The sequence below is a fragment of the Solenopsis invicta genome, chromosome 3, assembly GCF_016802725.1.
Source record: "Solenopsis invicta isolate M01_SB chromosome 3, UNIL_Sinv_3.0, whole genome shotgun sequence".
Classification (NCBI taxonomy): Eukaryota; Metazoa; Arthropoda; class Insecta; order Hymenoptera; family Formicidae; genus Solenopsis; species Solenopsis invicta.
In genome coordinates, this window is record NC_052666.1 from 18,879,150 (window position 1) to 18,901,285 (window position 22,136).

General features: G+C 39.5%; 1 protein-coding gene and 1 long non-coding RNA gene across 4 annotated transcripts in view; one reads left to right on the forward strand and one right to left on the reverse strand.

Moving 5' to 3' along the window:
• LOC105194533 overlaps positions 1 to 22,136 on the reverse strand; it is a 235,121-nt gene that overhangs the window by 123,786 nt on the left and 89,199 nt on the right. The window contains exon 3 of the long non-coding RNA XR_005574290.1: positions 12,491 to 12,593. This is a non-coding gene — a long non-coding RNA (uncharacterized LOC105194533). The remainder of the gene's footprint in view (positions 1 to 12,490; positions 12,594 to 22,136) is intronic.
• Positions 1 to 22,136, forward strand: part of LOC105194534 (irregular chiasm C-roughest protein) — a 130,559-nt gene that overhangs the window by 36,379 nt on the left and 72,044 nt on the right. The gene's annotated exons all lie outside the window — the stretch shown is intronic.

Here is a 22,136-nt window from a genome sequence, read left to right on the forward strand (position 1 = left end):
TACGTATCCTTATAAAAATTACAGACATCCGCTATTAATCTATCCTCGTGAATTCCCTTTGAAGTTAAGAAAATTCCATTCGGTGCTTATTTCAGAGAAGACTGCTATAAAAATAAGGGGAAAACTCTCAAGTTAAGAATACAAATTTTTTTTTTTCTCTCTTTCATATATCATTCCTCCCCGCATTAGCATTAACATGACAATCGAGATGGTGATCGCGAGATTTATATGACGATGATTTCGGAGAAATACAGACATAATATAACCGCAAGTGGGAAAAGCGTTAATTATAAAGCGGGGCACACGTAATGTGCGGGAAGGCAAACGTGGGAGCGATGCACGTGAAGCGCATAGGGACAGATGTAAATAATGATATAGTATTATTTACGCTAGCGGCGCGCCACGTCGTCGTGCAATGACGCAATTGTGTCGATCTAATTGCGGTTCACGCCTGAGCATGTTGCATGTCGCGCGTGTGCGGCACGCGGAACAGACAAGAATTCGCGCTCCGGTTATCTGTGATTTTCTTGCGACGTCATCATCAACCACCAACCCCTTCACCCTCGCCTCCCCCGCCCCTTTCGCAACAATGGGTGACAATATCGGGTGACGAGATCGTGTTTTTCCACGCGCGAAATACGTCGTTCGTAATGATCAGTAACGGCACTGTCGAAAAGAGATGTCCCCGCGTAATAAAGCGATACACGTCGCACACATCAGCCCGGCCAAGTGCGTGAGTGCACCAGCCGTGAAACATAATCGAGTTATCGCGTAAAATGTAGTTCCGACTGTCGTGACCAGGCCGTAATTCCCTTTTGGAATCCGCCGAGGACGCATAACGCCGTTTCGGGTGTGCGGCGGCAAAAAAAAATGGGTACACGCGAGATACATTTTCCTGTCCGGCGATTTTCACCGCTCCCACTTTTTCATCATTTAAACGCCGCATGATAGCGATATGCGCAATGTTGTTATCACGGCGCGGAATAGCGCCAGGGAAGAAAATGTCGGAAGGGGTAACAAAACAGTCATTCGCGCTACAGAATGCGTGACATACCGTCGGAGTTCAATGGGTCGCTTATAAAATGTGTCAGAAAGTTACTTGTTAATCCGACGCACATTACCGTCGCATTGTAGGGCAAAATATTTCTCAAAAGTCGAGTTTCATATAACGAAGCGTCATTCGGGTCAGTTTAAAATGCATAAACATAGAGGAAAATAATCTCTATGTTTATCTGCAGCGCCAGGAACGTGGCAATTGGCGTTCAGCAATCCCTTTTTATTCGCGCATCTATAGCGTATCGGGAATTGAACGCACAGGCAAAGTTATATCGGTTTCAATCCTTGCTCAAAAATACAGTTTATTTATGCTCTATTGACAGTTACAATTTTACATCGATTTCCTAGTTTTTTTCGTATCACGTTTCAATAAAATTCCTGATACACGTTCGCAAATTCGATAATAATCTCGACGATAAAACGTCATTCGTTCGAGCGCGCGAACTTTCTCTTTTTATCTCGTCGTTTATTCCGTCAATTCTAATTCGAGATAATTCCTAAAAAGCTGCCATCTTTTTCGCAATAGCCGTTCGCGTGGATCCGTCCATCCGAGATACGACGAAACATTCCTCTCTCCTGGCAGAAGTAAGATAAAAGCATCGTCGTTTCGACGGTACGGTAGGGTACGATCGAGAGGGCGCGGGAAACACGAGGGCAGACCGAGCGAGAATCGGAGAACGGCCTTTGGGAATCGATACTTTCGACGTCGTTCGAAAGCGATGCCTTTGAAACGAGTTACTCTTAGCTCCGAGTTTCTTCGCAAAAATTTCCCAGGTATTGTGTTCCCCGGTAATTGGGTACTTTCGGCCTTATCCCGGTCGAGGTTTCCCCGAAAATAGCGCCCCGGCCCCTTCCACGTGCAAAACTTTTTCGCATAGTCGAACAGCACCGGCGGGATGATGAGAATTCGCTTCAACCCCTTTTACATGCGGCAAAAATGAAGCCGTAACTATATCGCATTTCTCGAATTTGAAGGGAGACAAATATACGGAGATCCCGGAGCGTTTTTCAATGATCACTTTTTTCTCTCGCCGCAACGCCGATCGATACGATCAGATTTCCGCGTCTCTCTCTCTCTCTCTCTCTCTCTCTCTCTCCCTCTCTCTTTCTTTTGCCGTTTCGCTCCGCGCTGCAGATTGCGAATCCGAGACGAAAATCCGGGCGAATAGTAGAAACGCGAATGTCTATCCGTGTATATTGTATTGAGTATAGAAAAGATATGCGACGGAAGTAGATGCCGCATAGGATGCGCGCGAGCAAACCAATGGACAATAGATAGAAATAAGATATACCGCACCGATATAGAATCTCGATGAGTATAGGCTTACTTTGCGATAACGCTCGGGAAGTCTCCGCGAGAAGATGTACTCCGAGTATATATATATATATATATATGGATGATTATACTTTTAAATAGCCCGTATTCCCTTAAATAATGTAGAGAAAGGCGCGGAAAGGACTTTCCGTGTTCGTTCACCTTGATGTTACGGGAATAATTTAACGCGACCTCCGCCGTCTCTCGTTATTGACGTGCCACTAACGCGGTAATGGATTCTTACTTAATGATGAGACCCGCTCGGATTTCTGCCAACAACCTATCGAAATGGCGGAATAGTTCAGCATCCCTGTACATCAAGCCCGCGGGTCGAGAGCTTCCACGTTGCAGAACACCTCATTTGCACTGGAAACGTTTACGATACGTTCCATGCAACTCGATATTTTCTCTCTCTCTCTCTCTCTCTCTCTTTTTCAGTACCTCCTTTTCTCATGAGAGGAATCATTGTACGGATGCACGCGTACGTATTTGAGTAATTTCTTTTTTTTTCTCTCGCTCCGCTGGAAATTTCGCTCTACCTCAGCTTATTAAATCGGCGAAACTTAGCCGCTGTAACACATTAGTTAGCTTGAATTTTGATCAGATCTTAATTTTCTTCTCTTGCCTACACTTTAGACATCATCTGAAGAGACCGCCAACTCAACTTCCTCAAGCGAGACTCTCTCTCTCTCTTTCTCTTTGCAAGAGAGCGTTGGTCTTTTTGGTTTAGCAGAACTTGCATATCATGTGTCAAGCGTAAAAATCCTAGGAATATGCTGTAGTAAAAGCTAATGCTTCTACACTTAGTTCGAGCTTTGACTGCACGCGAGACAGTCTCGATTTAGCCTCCGTCTCGTCTCGAACGTAAATGCACATCCAGACGAAACATTGGCGTCCATTATTCCAAGACGTTAGAGTTTTCCTTTTATCGAGTTTCTCCTCTCAAATGTTTACACTTATCGTTTATCGTTTAAATTTATATTATCGATGAAGAAAAAAAATTTTTTCTGTATATTTTTCAAAAAATATGTCAAACTAAGCTGACTTATTAAGTAGCGATATTTGATAAAAATTATAAGTCAAAATGCAGTGCTTGCACACAATCCAGCTAGATATAACTAATTCTTTTTAGCTTTGTAATTTTTGTAATTTTTGCGTTCTCTGCGCGCATCAAACAACTTCGATGAAATAAGAATTACACCGTTTCGAGTGGAATCGCGCTGTGCATACGCGCGTAAACTTTTCAATTTTAACTTTGTTGTTAACTCAGTAAAATAATTAACGGCAGCGTAAGCCAATAATAACGCGGGAAATCTCAGATGTGCAATTATCACGCTCGGCGCCTATGTCGTGAATTTCCGTCGCGATGTCTCGCTAAAAATACACGGTTTCGCGTTTGTATCCGTCTGGAGGGTGCAAGGTCATTGATCCTCACACGCGAGTATGCAGGTCAATTTTTATTTCCTGTGGAGGAATGTTAATCTGTACCGTCAGGCAGCGATTAAATAATTCGTGTCATTAACTTCTCGCTCGTGTATCTCGCATTGATTTTTGTAGTTTTCTAATTTCGGAAAAAAAAATTGGAAGAAATAAATGTATCAAACATCAATAGGAATAACAGCATGTTTTTCGTTATTTTTATAACTGCTTTTCAAAAACAGAAGCTAAAAATGTTAGCTTGCCTTGATATTTTTTAAAAATTGATTCATCAGCTTTCTAGGTCAAACCGTTCTGCAAAATAGTTAGGTAAAAATTATCTGACAGCGCGATCTTACGTTCATCAGCTAATTGCACGTCGTAGCTCTTAAATAACTGTGTTACATGATTAGTCGGTATGAAAAATATTGTTGCATTTCAACAATTCGTCGGCAAGACTGCGAGATTCGTCAAATGCATTGCCGGCACGAGACAATGGCAAGGCTCGTATTAATTCGCCGCGAGAAAGCGACGCGCGTCTGTATTCCAAAATGGCTTATGAGTACAATTTCGGTCGACCAAATGTACTCCCCCGAACAATAGCTAGATGCAGCACAGAGTTCTCCGAATACGCTTTAACCAGATTACATACGCTCCGGATTGCGAGAACCGCGCCGTTTTATGTACACGCACGCGCTATAATTGGAGAAATACTCGTGAGCTCCAAGTAAGCCGCTTTACTTCTTATCCGCAGTGATTCTCGGCAAATTATTGGATTCTGCAAAAGGACTTTTGCATCAACTGTAATATCCCATTAATAAATTCATTTGTCGCAGCGGCATGCTTTATTCCCTCGATACGCGTGTGCTGGTGAGTTTTGTACTCTGATTAAACTACTAATTTATCTTAATTTAATCGCTGTACACGTCAATAAAATAAATGATGACTGCAAAATGGAGAGATAAGAATTAATATTGAATAAGGGATTACATAAGAAATTAAACTATCCTGCAATCTACGTTATTAAACGCAAGGCATTCGAATTCATCGCCATGATATTACCGTCGCATCGATAATAAATTTAGAATGCATCGAGCGAGCGAGCGAGAGAGAGACAGAGATAAAATAATTAACGTGATATCATATCCGGTAAACATTCGAGGAATAATTCTAATATTAACGATATTATTAGATGTTGCGTTATGCATAAGCCCGCGTCAATGAACGCTTTTCACATGTGTATGCGTGTGCGTGTGTGCGTGTATTCACATCTATGCATCCACATATAGATAATCTTGTGCTCACTCTGCTCACTTATCATCACGTATCTCATTCTCTAGCAGCAGTCAATCATAAATTCTGCAAAGTGTGTCGTGAATGCCTCTGGTGAAGGGCTACTTCAGCAGCTTGGAAAGCGTATAACAATCTAGTTGCTCGGTCGTGCGAAGTAAAAGTTATCCGTCATTTCGTTGCCTCTTAAATCAAAGAGCATGATACCGAGATACACGGTCCACGTCGTGAACAGAGCAATAACAATAAAACGTAATAAAGTACTGGATTTTCATGCCCTTGATGGCTACGTTAGACGCGAAATACCGAGGATTAGCAAAAAGAAAAAGAACGAAATATCTTATGTATCTCCTATTACCTCCGGAAAAGTCGATGGAGAGACCATCACGGTGTAAATCAATTCTCCTTCGCTAGCGTTACGTCGATGAAGTTGAAATGGATTTGAGTAGAACGTCTAGGAAAATAAGTGCGCGCGCGCGTTCGACGTTAAATTTTTCTCAGAATTCTGGAGCGAATTTTCCTTCCGCTGAAGATAAAACGAGAGTCGACTCGAGAGAGAGAGAGAGAGAGAGGGAGGAAAAGAAGGGAGAGCGCCTGGCGCGGCGTGTGCGCGCGCGGCCGCGTAGTATGGCGTAGTTTTTTAAGGAGATGAATAAATGAGTACGACGACCTCGCAAAGTAACCCGGCGAGGTCCTGAACCAGTCGCCTACAGGCGATTTCTGTCGCCGTTTCTTGTCTGCCGCGCCACGCTGTCGCTATCAAATATTTCACAACGAACGCGAGAGATATCAGTCTAGACGGACACCCTTTTGACAAATTCCCGAGTGCGCGTGCAACGTATAATCGGGTCACTTTACGTTATTGCGAGCAACGAACCATTAAAACTCAGACGACGGACAGTTTTCCGGCCGTGTTCTGGCGTTTCTCGATTTTTCTCCTCTCTAATGGAAAACAAAACGGAAATGATTCGCGATCCGCGATCTCGTGAAGCTCGTAATGCTTTTCCCCATCCGCCGCGCCGCCACGCCGCGCCGTGACGTTCGTTTTCCTTTTCCGCGTTCGCGACGTGATCACTGCCGACATATTCGGCCAATCGATATCGGGAGGCAGCCAATATAGACACGTTTGTCCAACAGTCAAACCAGTTCTTACGGGCAACGTTACTTCGTTCATTCAACAGGCTGAGGAGAGCCCTGGGCTAGTCCCGCGCCGTCGGCGGCTTTGGTTCATTGATTTTTACTAGCTTTTCTTCGGGACGAGGGACGCGTGGAACGACCGCGTGCTCTCGGTTTGTTCGTCGTGTAATGCAATCACATATTCCACGCTCACCTCCGGTTAAAGTAATAAAAATGGCCAGAGTAAAAAAAAAAAAATTAGATTGACCGATCAATTTTTCAAGGTCTTATATTTTAGCTTGATATTTTTGATATTGTATCTATTCTTTTCAATGTATTTTTGGACATACATTGAAAAAAATATATACAATTTAGTTTCGTATTTCGTCTCGTAAGTAATTCATATTTTGAATACTTCATGTCTTCCAGCATTGTCCGTTATATTTAATTTCCTTTTTCTTTCAGAATACTTTTTTCCTATTTTCTATTTTTATAATTTGCTCTCAATCAATCACTTCTCGATGCGCGGTTAACCGCCGAATGTCAAGCTGTCAATATAGAATTCATCACCGAGCCGAATTTGCACACGCGATTCACACGGTTGGCAATCAATCAATATGTAGGAAAAATACGATAATAATACTTAAAATATTTCAATCTCGTTCTCTTTTAGAAATGCAAGCGACAAATTTGAAAAATCACTTTTCTATTTTTACGCACAGTTTTTACACATTTTTACACAAAAATTCACCTGCCAAGAAGAGATTATTCAATTTTAAATTTTCTTTATTCAACAATTATCTTTACAAAGGTTATTTTGATAATAGCGTCTCTTCAAACACACTCATCATTTATTTGGAACAAGTCATATTTATTTAAAACACACTTCTCTGTGCACACACGAAAAATACATACCTGAATTATATATAAGTAAATATTACTTATTTGAAATATTTCACGAGTTTATTTATGTTCGCAAATCTATTCTAAATTTGTCATAAGCATTATTCTAATTATATTCTGCATTTTAATAATTTAATACTTCAATTAAGAATATTATATAATTGAGTTAAAACAAAATTTGATTTGCTTATTCTGATTTTCCTTCTATTTCGTAATATTCTTCTATTTTATGATTTATACAATTCTATAATATTCTTTGAACGAGAGTATAAATTCTTTTTTTTTTAGTATGTGATGAATTTTTTAAAATTTGTGACGAATATATTTGAAAATAATTATAAAAAAATATTCTTTGTTAAAGATAATCGTTCACTTATTAGAGGAAAAAACGTAAATTGAGTAATTATTTTTCTGAGCAGTATAATTGATATTTTTCTGTGTATACGCTAAAAAATAATTAAAAATTTCATGAATAATGATGAAAATACTGAACTTATAAGAAAACAACACGATAAAAAAATTGAGTCATGGGACGTTCCTTTAATATAAGTAATTTATAAACGGCAAAAATAAACGACAAACACATTAACAAATTTTCAGACGTAAAATAAGTTTGTCGAAAAGTCATTAAATATTTTTATATATTGATTGTTTTTTTTCTTTGTACTTAAATATCGCGGAAAGTGGATTACTTCTGAGTATAATTCTATTTCCAATAGCACGATATAAGCTCTTAAAACATTTCACGGGAGATTGAAAAATCTACGATGCGGATACTTGATCGAAGAACTTCGAAGTAAAAAAATAAAATATCTCCATAATTTATGAAGTTCACTTTAAATATAAAACAAAGTATTTAAGGTGATTTTAAGAATTTCGAACTTTCTCCACTTTGGAACTCTTTAATTCGGTCACCGTTAAGTTTTCTGGAAATCATGGCATCGAACTGTGCTCATTCTCTCCTCTCGTGAGGCATACCGCGAAACACGATCCGACAACGAAGCGATGACGAAGTAGATAACGCGGACATTTTAAGGGATTAAATAAATAAGTACGCTGACCTTCTATCATCCGATCGAGAATAGCCTTCGGTCAATCCCGTTTCGCAGCGGTTCCTGCTGAGTCCATTGATTTTTTATTTGATTCTTTTTCTTGTCGCGAGCGAAACGGCATACCATTACACCAAAATGGCAGCTACGCGGGCATGTTAAGCGTTTATTATGCCGGTTTTATTATCACAGTCAGCGCCGGCTTTTGCTTCGCATATGTATCGCTTAACGAGCGGCGCGGGAGTAAACTATTATAAATTTATACTTCCAATATTATTATACATGCTAGATTTTATTCCGAGCCTCAGTCGTTAGTTTACGAAATTACAAATATAAATTGGTTATTGCGATAAATTTCACCACATGCTCTCGTAGTCGAATTGATATGACACCCGTTACGGAATGAGGGAGATCAAACTCTGACTGGAATGATATTTTTCGCAATAAAACTGACTGAAGACTATTCTCGACCGGATTACGGGAGGTCGGCACACTTATTTATTTAACCTCTTAAAACGTCCGCGTTAGATGACTTCGTCATCGTTTTGCTGTCGTTTCGCGGAATGTTTCATGAGAGGAGATTGAGAAGAATAGTTCGGTGTCATGATTTCGAGACAATTTAACGATTTTTCATATTTTAAGATGTTTATAACATCTTTACTAAATCTAATAATCCAATTAATTTAATATATTATTTCGAGCGCTAATCTAATAATTGCGTTTTGAATTTGAAAAATGTATTTAATAATTGAAAATATTATTAAGCATCAAGATCCATTGAATGAAAATAGCACTTCTTATTTCTTGTGTTTTTTTAATTCACATATCGATCTAATATCCTATTTATTACAAATATAAATGTAGGTCTTTCCAAGAGACAGAAGAGCCCGATGCTCGAGAAATTGTAATTCGTTCAGCTTCTTCATCCCTATTGATCTACTTCATTTGTATCCGATCAGCTCTATCCGATTTACGATTCTAATTTATCAGCGTTTTAAAACGTCAGAACTCACAATGGAATTTGGTACAGTTACGAATACAGAAGCAAGGCGTAAAATACAGGCGTTGCGATTTATTTCAAAAAAAAAAATATTAAAATTGTAATCTGTGATAAAAATAAACAATCAATATATTTGGAACACTTTTGTTGAACAATTATTAGAGACAGCTTTAAACGACGAAAAACAAACATTTCAAAGCTGATGCTTTATTTCGGCTATATAATCACATCCAGTTAATTAGTTTTTAATGTAATATAACAGAACAATTCCTTCTTACTTCTATTACACTTCTTATGAATAAAGTATAACGAATTCTGTCGAGGAAAATAGAAATGCCGGAAGTTTCTGCAGTTCTCTTCTTGCAAGGCAACGGAATTTACTAGCGCACAATTTTCGGCAGCGCAGGTTTATGAAGCCGTAATTCTCAATCGAAAACTTATGCAAAACAATTTAAGAAAAAAATATCACATATATTTTTTTTAAACAGCTAGAATTTTAACATGTAGAAATATTTTGTGAGATATTCCCCGTTAAAACAGAGAAACTTTTTGAAGTTAGTTCCATATTACATAGCCGGCTCCGTATAGACGGTGTTGTACAACAATGAAATAACCCATAAAATTAAAAAAAAAATGTATTATGCACATTGCTGGGTGTCGGCCGCATGTAACTTTGCATTTGAAAGTTAATTTACGCGAAACTAGCACTTGGTACGTAATTTTTGCATAACACGGCCCGTGTAATCCATTACAAATACTTCGTAAAAGTTGCAATCACTTCGCGGGGCGAATAATATGTAAATTTATATAACCTATATCTATAACGAAATAACACACCTTCGCCCCGTCCGCGATGGCACGTAGACGTAGCCAGCGGAAAGCCGTAGAATTTTCAATGCTAATTTCGAACATAGCTGCCTGTTCCGCGGTCGTTGCCTCATCGACAAAACCATACTCCGGGACATTGTGCAAATGCAAGTGACCCCCGTCCGCGTTCGATTAAGAAGCAAAACAACGACCGAACATCGGCTTTGTATTCCTGATTAACGTCCCCGATTCCCTGCCATGATTCGAGCTCGTATATTAATACACACGGCGAACATGGCGAACGAGAGCACTGGGTAAAAAAGCTCGGCCCGTCATTCGCGTGCACCGTGAATTTTTGTTTTACTAATATTAGCAATTTTAACATGGCTGGCCAACTTTGGGGGAGGGAGAGAGAGGGAGAGAGAGAGAGCGAGAGAAAGAAAGGGAGAATGAGAGAGAGAGAGAAAGAGTAAGCCACAAAGCAGATTACCCTGGGGCCAGAATCTTTTTACTTTTCTTCCCTCTTCTCTCGTTCCTTTTTTTACGATCCTTTTTTTTTAATTTGTACGCTACTGTAACATTGTAGTCCGTGTAGCTGCATCGTGTTCTTCACGGTGGAAAATCTTTTAAGGAAAATCAAGACACGCGGAGGCGAGGGCTAAAATCGGCGGAGAAAAATCATGAAATTTCATAACGCAAAACGCTCTGATGCGCAGCGACAATACGTTTTAAGAAAAAAGGAAAAAAAATTACCGGAAAATCTGAAAGTATGGCTAACATGTTTCACAAAGTGACCGCGGGGAATTAGTTTTTGGTCATATAGCTGCATTTTTGCTAGCGAAAAAATAGATGCTAAAATAGAAGAAAGAAAAAGGGAGAGAGAAAGAGAAAGAGGAAGAGGAAGAAGAGGAGGAGGAGAAGGAAGAAGCGCGACTGTCCCCTCACGCGCGGTATTACGTCAATCGGATTATTATCGCGGTAAAAACAAAACTCCTTTTGCATGCAGTTTCTGTCTGATGCTCGTTTGTCCGTAAAGCGTTGTGATATAAAAATATTTCAAGCAACACCGTACTGAATTAAATCGACTGTAAGTAATTATACTGCCGGGAATAGCTGGAACGCAATACTTTGCGAGAGGTACGTATTATTTCGCTGATAAGACCATTTTATTTTTATTCTTAACGCCGCCTTTATTTATACACTCGACCGTCGTTTCATCGTATTACTTTTTATCCATAATTACATAGTTTCTCGTAGCCGATATTTTCCTGCGTATCGCATCCTATCGATTTTAATTGGTACATCAAAAGAGACATCTTAGAGGATATTTATGTTTAAAAAAAAAAAAGAAAAAAAAAGACTCGCCGTCGCGAACACGGAATTATACTTTTAACCATTTCGAATAGCGCAAGATTTTTGAAGATATTCCCGAGGGAGAGTTATTCAAACGAGCACAGTTGATATGTGAAATGCATGTCGTCCCAAAAGAATGTTCTTCTCACGGAAAGGAGTAGAATTTTCCGTGGTGGAAGACCTCACTTGCGCGCGCGAAGGAGGTCACGTCATTACTGTTATCAGCGACTGCGGTGAAGCAGTCGTCTTTCAAATTCGCACAAATCCGTCTCCGTCCTTATTGTTCCGCTATTACGGCAAGCGATGCATTCAAAAAGGGACTAGGCGAGTTACGCTACCGATCTCGATATTCGAGACATTTCGCGGCGCACGTGGTTCATTAAATAGAGTACCTCTAGTCTACTATCGTCACGTGGCATGGTTTACCACCGCGAAAGGCAGGAAGGCAGTGTGGAGATCGGGCTGGTGCAGGATAGAGCAAACGGAGAACGAGATGAAGGATAGGAATTCGAAAAAGAGGAAAAAAAGAGTGGAAGATGGTATTCGCGGCGTTGGTGCGAGCGCACTTGCGCCTAGAGCGCTATAACGTTGTTCTCTAGGTAGGTGGAATGGTAGTGTGGCGCTGTGGCTCGAATACGAAGGGATGAGAGTAGGTGGCGGGAACGGCAGAAGGGGTAGTAGGAGACCGAGTGGAAGGTGGGGTTGCCGCTCGATACCACTGCGGCACGGCCAAAGTCGAAGCTATACCACGAATCCCTCCGCTTCGCTCTTTCTCTCTCCCTATTTCGCCCTTCCCCGACCCTCTCGTCGTTACCCTCTCGTTCGCTCGCGCTACGCTGCCACCCTGCCACCCCTGCTGCCCTGTCTTTCCTCCTCTCTCTCTCTCTCTCGCTCTCACCTGGTACGCGCGCACTATAGCAAACGGCCTACAGCCTTTGCCCGGTATCTATCCCCGAAATCTACCCGAGCGACCCTCTAACTTCGCCGCTTCCTCTCGCGTTCGCGCTCATCCTACCTATCCCTCAGGATCCCTCGAGGGGATCTACCGACTGCGCGCTCTTTAAACAACGAGACACCTTTCCCTCGACTACGTCTCAATTCTCGCCCGGAAGAAGCCCGATCTGCCTCGCTTTTCCGGGCTAACGTCCCACGCGCGCGTCCGTGATCGGCCGGCGCTCAACCTACCTGTTCTCCTCTCTCCACATCCGACGCCTGTCTTCTCTCCTCACGATTTCCGCACCCTGACCTTTCTACCTCCATCCACCGGCGAGATCGATCTCCGCTGGCCCTGTGGAGGAACAACGCCATTAAAAAGAATCGCCCGAGTTACCATATTTGTACGGAATAAATTCATAAGCGAAGGGGAGGGAAATTAAACAGGTCGCGAAATTTATCCTGAGAGACTGAGATAATCTTAAGAAAATTAGATAAATAATTTCTCAGTCAGCTAATATCCCGAGACCACACCTAGACATTTTCTTTCTTGGTAAAACAATTTCGTTAAGAGCTACGATAGACGTATCAACTTATTTAATTAAATTACTTTCGCTCTACGATAAGCCCTGTATTAAATAGATAAATTCTAATTGAGTCTCTAGGGCCGCTATATTAATCGCATATTATATAAATGAGATACGCTGTCATATTCTTAATTTAGATAATATTATGGCTAAATTGATCTCTTTGAATAAATAAAAAAATATAAATAAAAGAGGTTAAAATTAAAAATAAAAGATTAAAAAAGTTGAGAAAATACACTTTTAACATATCTGTTAATATTATTAGATTAACAAATTTAATAGTTAATAGTTTAACAGTTTCATTATTGAAACGAAAAATATAATTCGGGTATCTTCGACCTTTTTTTTTTATCTTTCTTTCGATATTTTTCTAAACATTCATTAACTTTTTAAATAAATAATTGAAAACAAGTAATTAATTTTTATATTTTATAAAAGAGATATATTTTTGTTCCCTCTGTTAATCTATACAAAAGTACTTTAAGAAATAAGCAACGTGGAGTTCATAGAAAAGTTGTAGCTGAGGTATATGTGCGCGACTTCTGATACTATCTGTACATCCAATCATCTTGATCGGTCTCGTTTCAGGGCATACGCTGCTCTCGCATCGAATCTCCCGATGCAAATTAAGTATAGTCTCCATGGTGTTACCGTATTAAATTGAATATGTTAAGCACGGCGGCAGCTGTGTATCAAAGTCCCATGGCGAAGTACGCCATGCCGCAATATTTGGCCCTCAGGGTAGCGAACGCTGTTTTCTTACACGACGCGGGAAACAGTATGATCGTATATGCTGCACCTTATTTCTATTACGCGACAGAAAACGTAAAATATAAGGTGCATCTGTACCGAACATCCTTCAGAGTTTATAGTTTAGAGAGTAATACATAAGAAAAGTTATTTTCTTCTCAGGCTATGTTATAAGAAAGAGTTACGCGCGATGATTTATTTCTAATATCATAATCTAATTTGACGTCAGTGATGGATTAAAGGAGTTATCCCAGTTTATTTAGAGTCCAATATAACTTTTATCCGAGAAATTTTATAGACTTTGACAAAATGTATATGAGAATGGTACAGAACGTCCAACGTTTTCTGGTGCCGACATCTCCTAAGGTCGCAGCCCATTTAGCCCATATGTGTCGAGGTGTGCCTCGACGACATGATTTTAAAGTCATCAGATTTGAATAAAAGCGTGGTATATCTGGGCTACAACATTTTTATCAACTCAACGGAACGATGATGTCCCAGCACCGAGCACATTAAGCATTCATACAGCAAACGAGTTCGTCCTACTTTTTTTTTTCCAAGTAAAAATATCGACTTTGTGATAACTTCAAAATCAATTTCACAACATTTTTAAACTGCAGCAAATAAAAATTCATTTGTTACAGTGCTGCCGCGTTAAATTGATTGTGTTATAAGCATGCCCCTCGGTCGCAAGGTACAAATGCAAAGTATAATAACCGCGATATTTAACCCGAAGTATCGAGCCTTGCATTCTTACACGAAGCGCGCGATGCTTACAAAGCTCTAAGATTATAATCTGAGATTTGCATGGAAAACTTCATGATCGTGCGAAAGAAGTATGTAAATTAATACACTTTGAGAGAAAGAGATCGGCGATTACGCTCGGGAGAGGACAAAGTGCAAAAACCTGATGTAATCGGGCGCAATTAACTGGCGACTGAACTTTTTCCTTATCTATTAACGCCATGCATAATGTCTTTATTACCACATCATTTGATCTCCTCGGCTCTTGCTGTCTAACTTTTACGTGGGAATAATTTGATCTTGAATTCCTGTGTCAACAGAATTGATATCCATCATGAAAAAAATTCAATACCGAACACAGAGAAATGTGATATATGCGTAATAAAAATTTAAAACATTTTTTTTCAAACACAATAAAAGCAGAAACAAATTTTTTTAAATTTAGACACTTATATTTCCAGTACCTTTTACGAATGTAGTCTAGAATTACGCTTCTGAAATGTATCGTTAAACTTACGCTCAAATTATATTGTGATTTTCACGTACCTAGACCGCAAAATTTGTACTGAATTATATAAATATAGGGTTATGGCCAGTGGCATAACTAGGTAAGCGTGCACACAGTGCAATCAACGCTTAAGTGCACTTTCCCTCCTTTTAAACACATCTCCTTTTCAAAGTACAGCAGTACAGGGGTTCATTAGGAGCAAAAACGAACTATGTAGAAACACTAATAACTTGCATATGAATTAATAAATGTAATGAACCACGAGGTGAGTTGAGTAAACATATCTATATGTAAATTTCACGGCTTTCTACGGAGATTATTTAAAGACGCGAATATTGCTTCCACGAATATTGCTTTATTATATGTTATTTTGACGATTCGATTAACTCGACGATTTTGAAACGCTAACAGGTTTCTACGCGAAAGTATTGTACTTCTTTAGTTACAGGTCATAGTTCATCGATTAATCGCAAGCTCGAATTTCTTTCTTAACGTCGTTACATCGTTTCGTATCGTGTAGCAATATTTATGCCAGCAAGAACTCGCAAACGTGATACAAGAATCCGATACCGGCTAATATTTCTTTCATAAATCGTGTAAATGTCAGGGAGATTTTAAACAACGCGAAAACATGGCAGACACGATCAGGTAAAACGAAATATGTGGTGGATACGATATTCGGGATAAATAAGAGAAGGTAATAAGATATTCAAAATAAAGAAAGAAAAATTATTTTTAGCAGTAGAAAGTTGGAAAACAATTTTGACTGTTGAAAGAATTATGAGATACGTATACTTCTGCGCAGGCAACAGAAGCGAATAAATGCATCAAAGATAAGGAAATTGGAAAAATGCTAAAATTATTTTAACGATGCATTTTTTAATTATTACACAATTTAGTTATTTATAAGTGTACCTCAAATAATTCAGTATGTATTCAGCAGACATTTCACATCCGCAGATTTATCAATTTTTTTTTAATATATCCGTTCGATATAAATAAATATATATGTATACGATATATAAATAAATTTATATATCGTATATATATATTTATATTGAATTTATTCGAAATGATCGGAATGGACGAAGCGCCCAAAATAACATTCCCCGTTGATATGTCGAATTTTATTTTGTCAAATTGTCGATGTATCAGCCAGAAGTGCTAACAGCGAGGTACGATCGTATTAACAGAGGTTTAACGTAACGAACCAAAAATTAAATACTTTAAAACGTTTGAAGAAACGCGATATGCGACGCGACGGATGCAATCAAACTGCATAAATACGTGATGGAAACAATGCAGGAAATCGGAATACAAAATAACGTTTATTTATCAACAAATATCCTACAATGCAAAATAAACGTTATTCTGTACTTTTCTTCTCATGCCGCTTAATTTATGAGAATGTATGAAATACTGTTAAAGGATAAAATTTAGACCGCACGGAAAAATGCCTGGATTAAGTGACATATTATTCAGCTTCATTCTGCCTGTAACCACTTACGAAGTTGTTTTCACATCGACAATCATCGACAATTCGCTACGAGCAATTAATATCTCGCGATTCTCGTATTTCTCGCTAATCCGCGGAAATTAGCTGTCTGTACACAGTCAGTAATACAAAGCGTGGACCGTTCAAATAAATCCACTGCACAGGACAAGAAAGAGGATGATGTTCAGCGACCAAAACCGCGAATGGTGAGAAGCGTAAACGGTAGTAAAATAATGAAACGTGTCATTTTTCGCTTTTGGTCTCGACCCGCGTTTTTTTTTGCCATCATTCCGAAAGCAAGTTTTTTTTCACATTTAAACTTTTGTCATCGAGATTTCAAAATTTCACAATTTACATATAAAATTCAAGAATTTTATTTGAAAATTCTGATACGTGAATTTTGTATGCATGTGAATTTGAATTTATTTTATTTCTGCGGATGGCTTTTAAAGTTATATTCCACAATATCCGAACACATTAAGCGCTGTCACATTAATATTAGAAAAACGTCGAATTGATGCAAACGTAACAGCATTATAAGAATTAATATTAGAACAAAAAGAATCGAGTTTTCATTAAAAAAATATTTTGTATAGAAAATCAATCAGCAGATATTGTCAAATTGTTTTAGAAATATTTGATTTATTATTTAAATAATTTCAATTTTGCAATTATCATGTTTTTCGCTTCAATTATTATTTTCCATTAAATAAATTTTACGATCGTAAGGGTGTTAATGACGATTATTTAAGGCGTATTAATATCAATCAAAATCTCTCACGAAAATGCTGAATTCCGTTCTAGATTTTAAACTCGCTCTGATAGCTGCTGTCACATTTAATCATTTTATGCTTCGGGACATATCGACCTCTGGTAGCGGAATTTCTATCAGATTTTATAATATCGCTGTATTGATTTAGGGTAATTGACGAAAAGTCGATTTATATAAACGAAAAAAAGATCCAATATTTTCTCACAGTTTTCTTCCTCTCTTCGAAACGAGATTTCAAGATTGCATAATTATTGAAAATCCTTGAATGATAAATAGCGTCGAAGCACGTGATAGCGATTATAATTTATTAAAACGACAGGCATTTATGAAGCACCGATCGATCGCGGTCTCACTAGAATCCTCTTTTTCACCTCATACCGTAAATATTTCCCGATGATTGCCATTGTTCGAGTTTGTTAGACTTCGACCGGAGGGGGTTCTAGGTGAAAGACGCGAGAAAGGTGGAGTACAGGGAAGAATACAGAACGATAAGTTTTTTGATGAAACTTCCGTCGAGATGCCTGAGGGAGAGTAAGACTAAAGAATATCTTTGTCGATCTTTCAAAGAGGAGCAGAACGGAAAAGTTTCGCCGATACTGTCGTTATATTTTCTTCTCATCTCTCCAATTTCCGCGATTCTTCCTTTCCGTCTCATTACTGAACAGTGCGATATTGTTTCGTTAAGACATCGATGCGGAATATAAATCATGTTGGGCGCATTTTCATGCCCGAGTGTTAAACTCTTTTCGCCAAGCCCTTATCTCGCCTCCTTCCTCCTCCTCCTCCTCCTCCTCTGCACGAGAACGATCTTCGGCCGTGCACAGTTATTGAAACGAATATTTCTTTCAACTTCAGTCCACCGGATGTGTCGAATAAGCGAGATAGATCGCGTTTGTACGAATATACACGAGAGCGAATGCGGTACGCGAAATAGCCACAATCGAGCGGTAATGCCGGAGCAGTTGCACAACGTAAACTCGAGGTTGAGCAGGATATTACGTCTTTTTTCTCCAGAAAGTATATTTCCGCGAAAACTTGCTGTATGTATACCCGCAGAAAATGCAAAGGTAGCAACGAAGGTTCTTGCAATTTGCATAATTTATTGAGTACCAGGGGGTGGAATCACTCTTATATCATCCGCGAAAAATGAGGAAGCTGAGGAACGACAGGATGAAAAATCGTTGGTACACAGAATTACCTTTTCCCACACTTCGGGGGTCCGCAGAATCTCATATACCCGTGGCTTTTTCTTGAAACTCATCCTACGTGGCAAATAGCACGGTACTTAAGAACATTAGCGATGCATGAGCTTAGCTTGGAGAAGATATTTAAATAAAGCTCATGTAACGGCAAACACGGACGACATAAACCGACAAGCTTAATCAATAATGTATTCTAGTTTTCAAAGGGGGAAACCTGTCATTTAGTATCAAAATTTTACTTGTTAACGTCGCGGGGATATGTTAAGAATAAAACAGAATGCAGTTTGCAAATGCATGTTTCCGCGCGGGCAAAGATAAAATTTCAATTGCTCGATTGAAGGAGAACCCCCGTCACTTTGTCACGTGGAAAGTATTCTGAAAGGGTCACGCTGTTTCTATTCACGCTCAAGTTTTTCGCGTACCGCTGTCCGTTCGGAGCGAGAGCCAGCGAATTCACCGCGTATATCATACGACCTAATTTGCCGTCGCGCGGCAGGCGGGCCGACCTCAATCGAAAATCGATCAAATTCAGTTCCACTATCCCAACTTTTTCCAACATCGCGAAAACACGTCTTACTACTATCGCGGACGCGGGCGACCGCGCGACGCGTACGCACGTGAAAAAGATGAAATTTATTCGCCGTTTACAGCTCTATTAGATTGCATGCGCGATATTCGTCTGAATAAAAAGAGACGATTATCCCGGGGAGAAAACAGTTTTACGGCGGGTTATCTATTAGCGAGATTTCTGTTTCGCAGGTCAACGACTAGGAAACTCTGTCCGGCGGAAAAAAATTAACAACGTTGGCAGTGTCAAACGCGCGGCAACTCGCTGATGCAAGTCTCTTTTTTTTTATAGTGCGTAGGGCGAATCCGAGTTGAAAGCTGTATACACCGCTTGAACTGCGCCGGAGCAAGGAACGAGCAAAAAAAAAAGAAAGAAGCAAAAAGGGCAAAGCCGGTAGCCAAGAGGCAGAAACAGAGACGGCACTTTCGTAATACTTAACTTACCCTAGCAAAAGCCTTTCCAGATTCGCTTGGAGAATGTTTCATAGCGAGGGTGGATTTGCAGAAAGTAACGGCGCAATTTCGTACTGGTCTACGGTGGAAATCTACGATGCGATTTAAACGCTAAAGTACACCTCGGAAAATATTAAACAAAAGTCAATAGTGGAACAAATTGTGAACAATGCTTTCGAGAAACTGCTCCAAAATTCCAATTATGCGACTTCGTTCGGTAAGATTTATCAAAAATACAATAGAAATGCGGAAAGAATGGAACTGAATGCAAACGGTGAAGCTCGTTCAATGCATTTAAAATTATTTTGTAAATTCGGTTTTTGCTTTAAATTTTAGAAAAATTTAAAACATGACCGTGTCAAGGTCTACCTTATTTTGTATTCTGAAATATTATTTTGTCTTCATAGGCGCGCACTCGGATCGGAATAATTTTTTCCTTGAATCGATTCCCCGTCCGGCTTTTTCCGATTCTATTCGAATCACATAAATCTATAGATTCATAGCTTTATAAACTCATAAATTCACGAAGATATAGATCAACAGCTTTACAGATGCACAGTGCGAATCTGTAGATAGAAGGATGAGGTGAAAAATACCTCGTATGACATCGCGTCCTACATAAACTAATATTTTATCTCACTTTATTGATTAATATATATATTTTTCTGTCGTTACTTTTGCATTCGCGACATTCGTCATGAAAGAACAGTTGAAGAATCGCAGAGCATACATTACGACGTGAAACGTAAGAGTCGCGGATCGAGAGCCAATCGTTAAGGATTGAGGATTGAAGGTTAAGGATTACGGGTGTTGAGAGCTGAGGGCTGAAGCTGATAATTGATACTTGAGGATTGAATGTTGAGAGCTTGAAGCTGAAGATTATGGACTGAGAAAGGATGGAGATTCAAAGACTTAGGATTGAGAGCTTGGAGGTTGGAAGTTGGAGTTTGGAGATTGGCAGTTGACAATTAACAGCTGAGCAGAAAGTTGAAGTATTGAGCTGAAAGAGAAGAGAAGAGTCGAGATATATACTTTGCGAGATATTGACGTTATCGCGCGTTAATGGCGCTCGGTGATAAAACTTGAAAACTAAAAGAATTATTAGAGATTATTTGTTTAACACACGTTGTTTGCTACTATATATATTTTGCACAAAATATCATATATAATTTAATTATTAATACCTTTCATTTTGCACACATTTATAAATTTTAATGCAATGAACTAAAAATGTAAAACAATTATCCTTTCAACGATTGTCTAGTTTCATTTTCATAAAGCGTCATTAAAAATAGAATAAATAAAAAATTTATAAAATATGTTATCAACTTTCTGTATGTGATAAAGAAAACATGATAACGCGTTTTATACGGTAGAAATAATCGTCGTACGTGAAATACTGGAGTGAATCTTTCTTGACTCGGCGTAGAAATTATTTTAGCCGACCAAAGAGCAACGTACGCATATACGTGTCCAAGGTTACACAAGTTTGCCAGTTAAATTAATGACTTTCCATTTGCTCCTTCGTTACCCTTATTTCATCATGTATTCTTAATCCCTTTTACGTGACGAAATTCCTCGTAAGTGCTGAATTCATTTGACGAATTTTAACGCGCTTAAAATAGCTACGCAAACATTTCGCGAAAATCGTTGACCCAATAAAAAAAAATCCGCCCAAATCTCTAAAAATATCGGAATATTTATTATTCGCAGGCGCGACCGTTACAAGCTCGAAATATTCATTCCGGCAAGATACGTCCGGTATTTGCCGTAAACATTTTCCGCGAAATATACCAGTGCATATTTGCGAGAGAGTATCCGCGAGTATTCGCTAGGTGCTCGACGCAACGCAAACCACGCATATGTTCCGTCTGGTTCAATGTGTACGTACGCCCGGTTAGATACGCTTTTACAAATTCTGCTGTTTTAAAATATGCGTGTTAACCCGTGTGCATACTTTGCAGAAACAAAGCTCGCCAAGCTTTCGTCGTACGCGCGCGCGATACTCGCATACGACGTTTAACGAAATCTCTGGCGACACTACGTCCACGTATTGTGTAAACACACAGTTGCAACTGGTTGGAGCAATTGGTTGCAATGGCACGGAGAACGCGCTTTCCTTTCTTGAAGATCAACGCACGTCCACGCGGAAAGCGTTTTCCTTCGCCGCGCCACGCCGTATCCCGTTCCCTCTTAATGCTTTCTGCTTTTGTGCTGTAAATGAAATCTTCGTGCCGGGGCGTAACGTTCAGCCTCGCAAAGCATCGAATATCTCTGTTGTGTTTAAAATGCGCCGTGCGATATTGGCGTCGTTATAGGAGAGAAGCTGCGTGTTTTGTTTTGCGACAACGCCCACGCGGTTTTGTTTTTTGCTAAAGAAATTTTCACGAAAATGAATAAACCGGCTCTCTCACGTATTACGAAGGACGTACACACACACGCGCGCGCGCGCGCACACACGCACGCACACACACGCGCACGCACGCACGCACACGCACACGCACACACGGCACAGCAGAGCACACATAATAAGACAACGTTTTTTTATTCGTATTTCTCTTGGCAGACTTCAGGTGTAACGTTCTTGCATAACGCGCGTATCTCGCGTTAAATGTAAAGGAAAGATAATATCGCACCACCAGGGGAAAGAAGAGAGTACACTTTCCTTAGAGAGGCGCGCGAGCGTCAGAAGAGTTTCTCGCGAATAAATTAACAACAGTCGCGTTCGATAAAAACGGAAATCAATCGGATCGGAACGTTACGTCAAGGTGGTGGCGAGGTGGTCGCCATCGGGCGTCTTACGCCGCGAACCGAGTAACC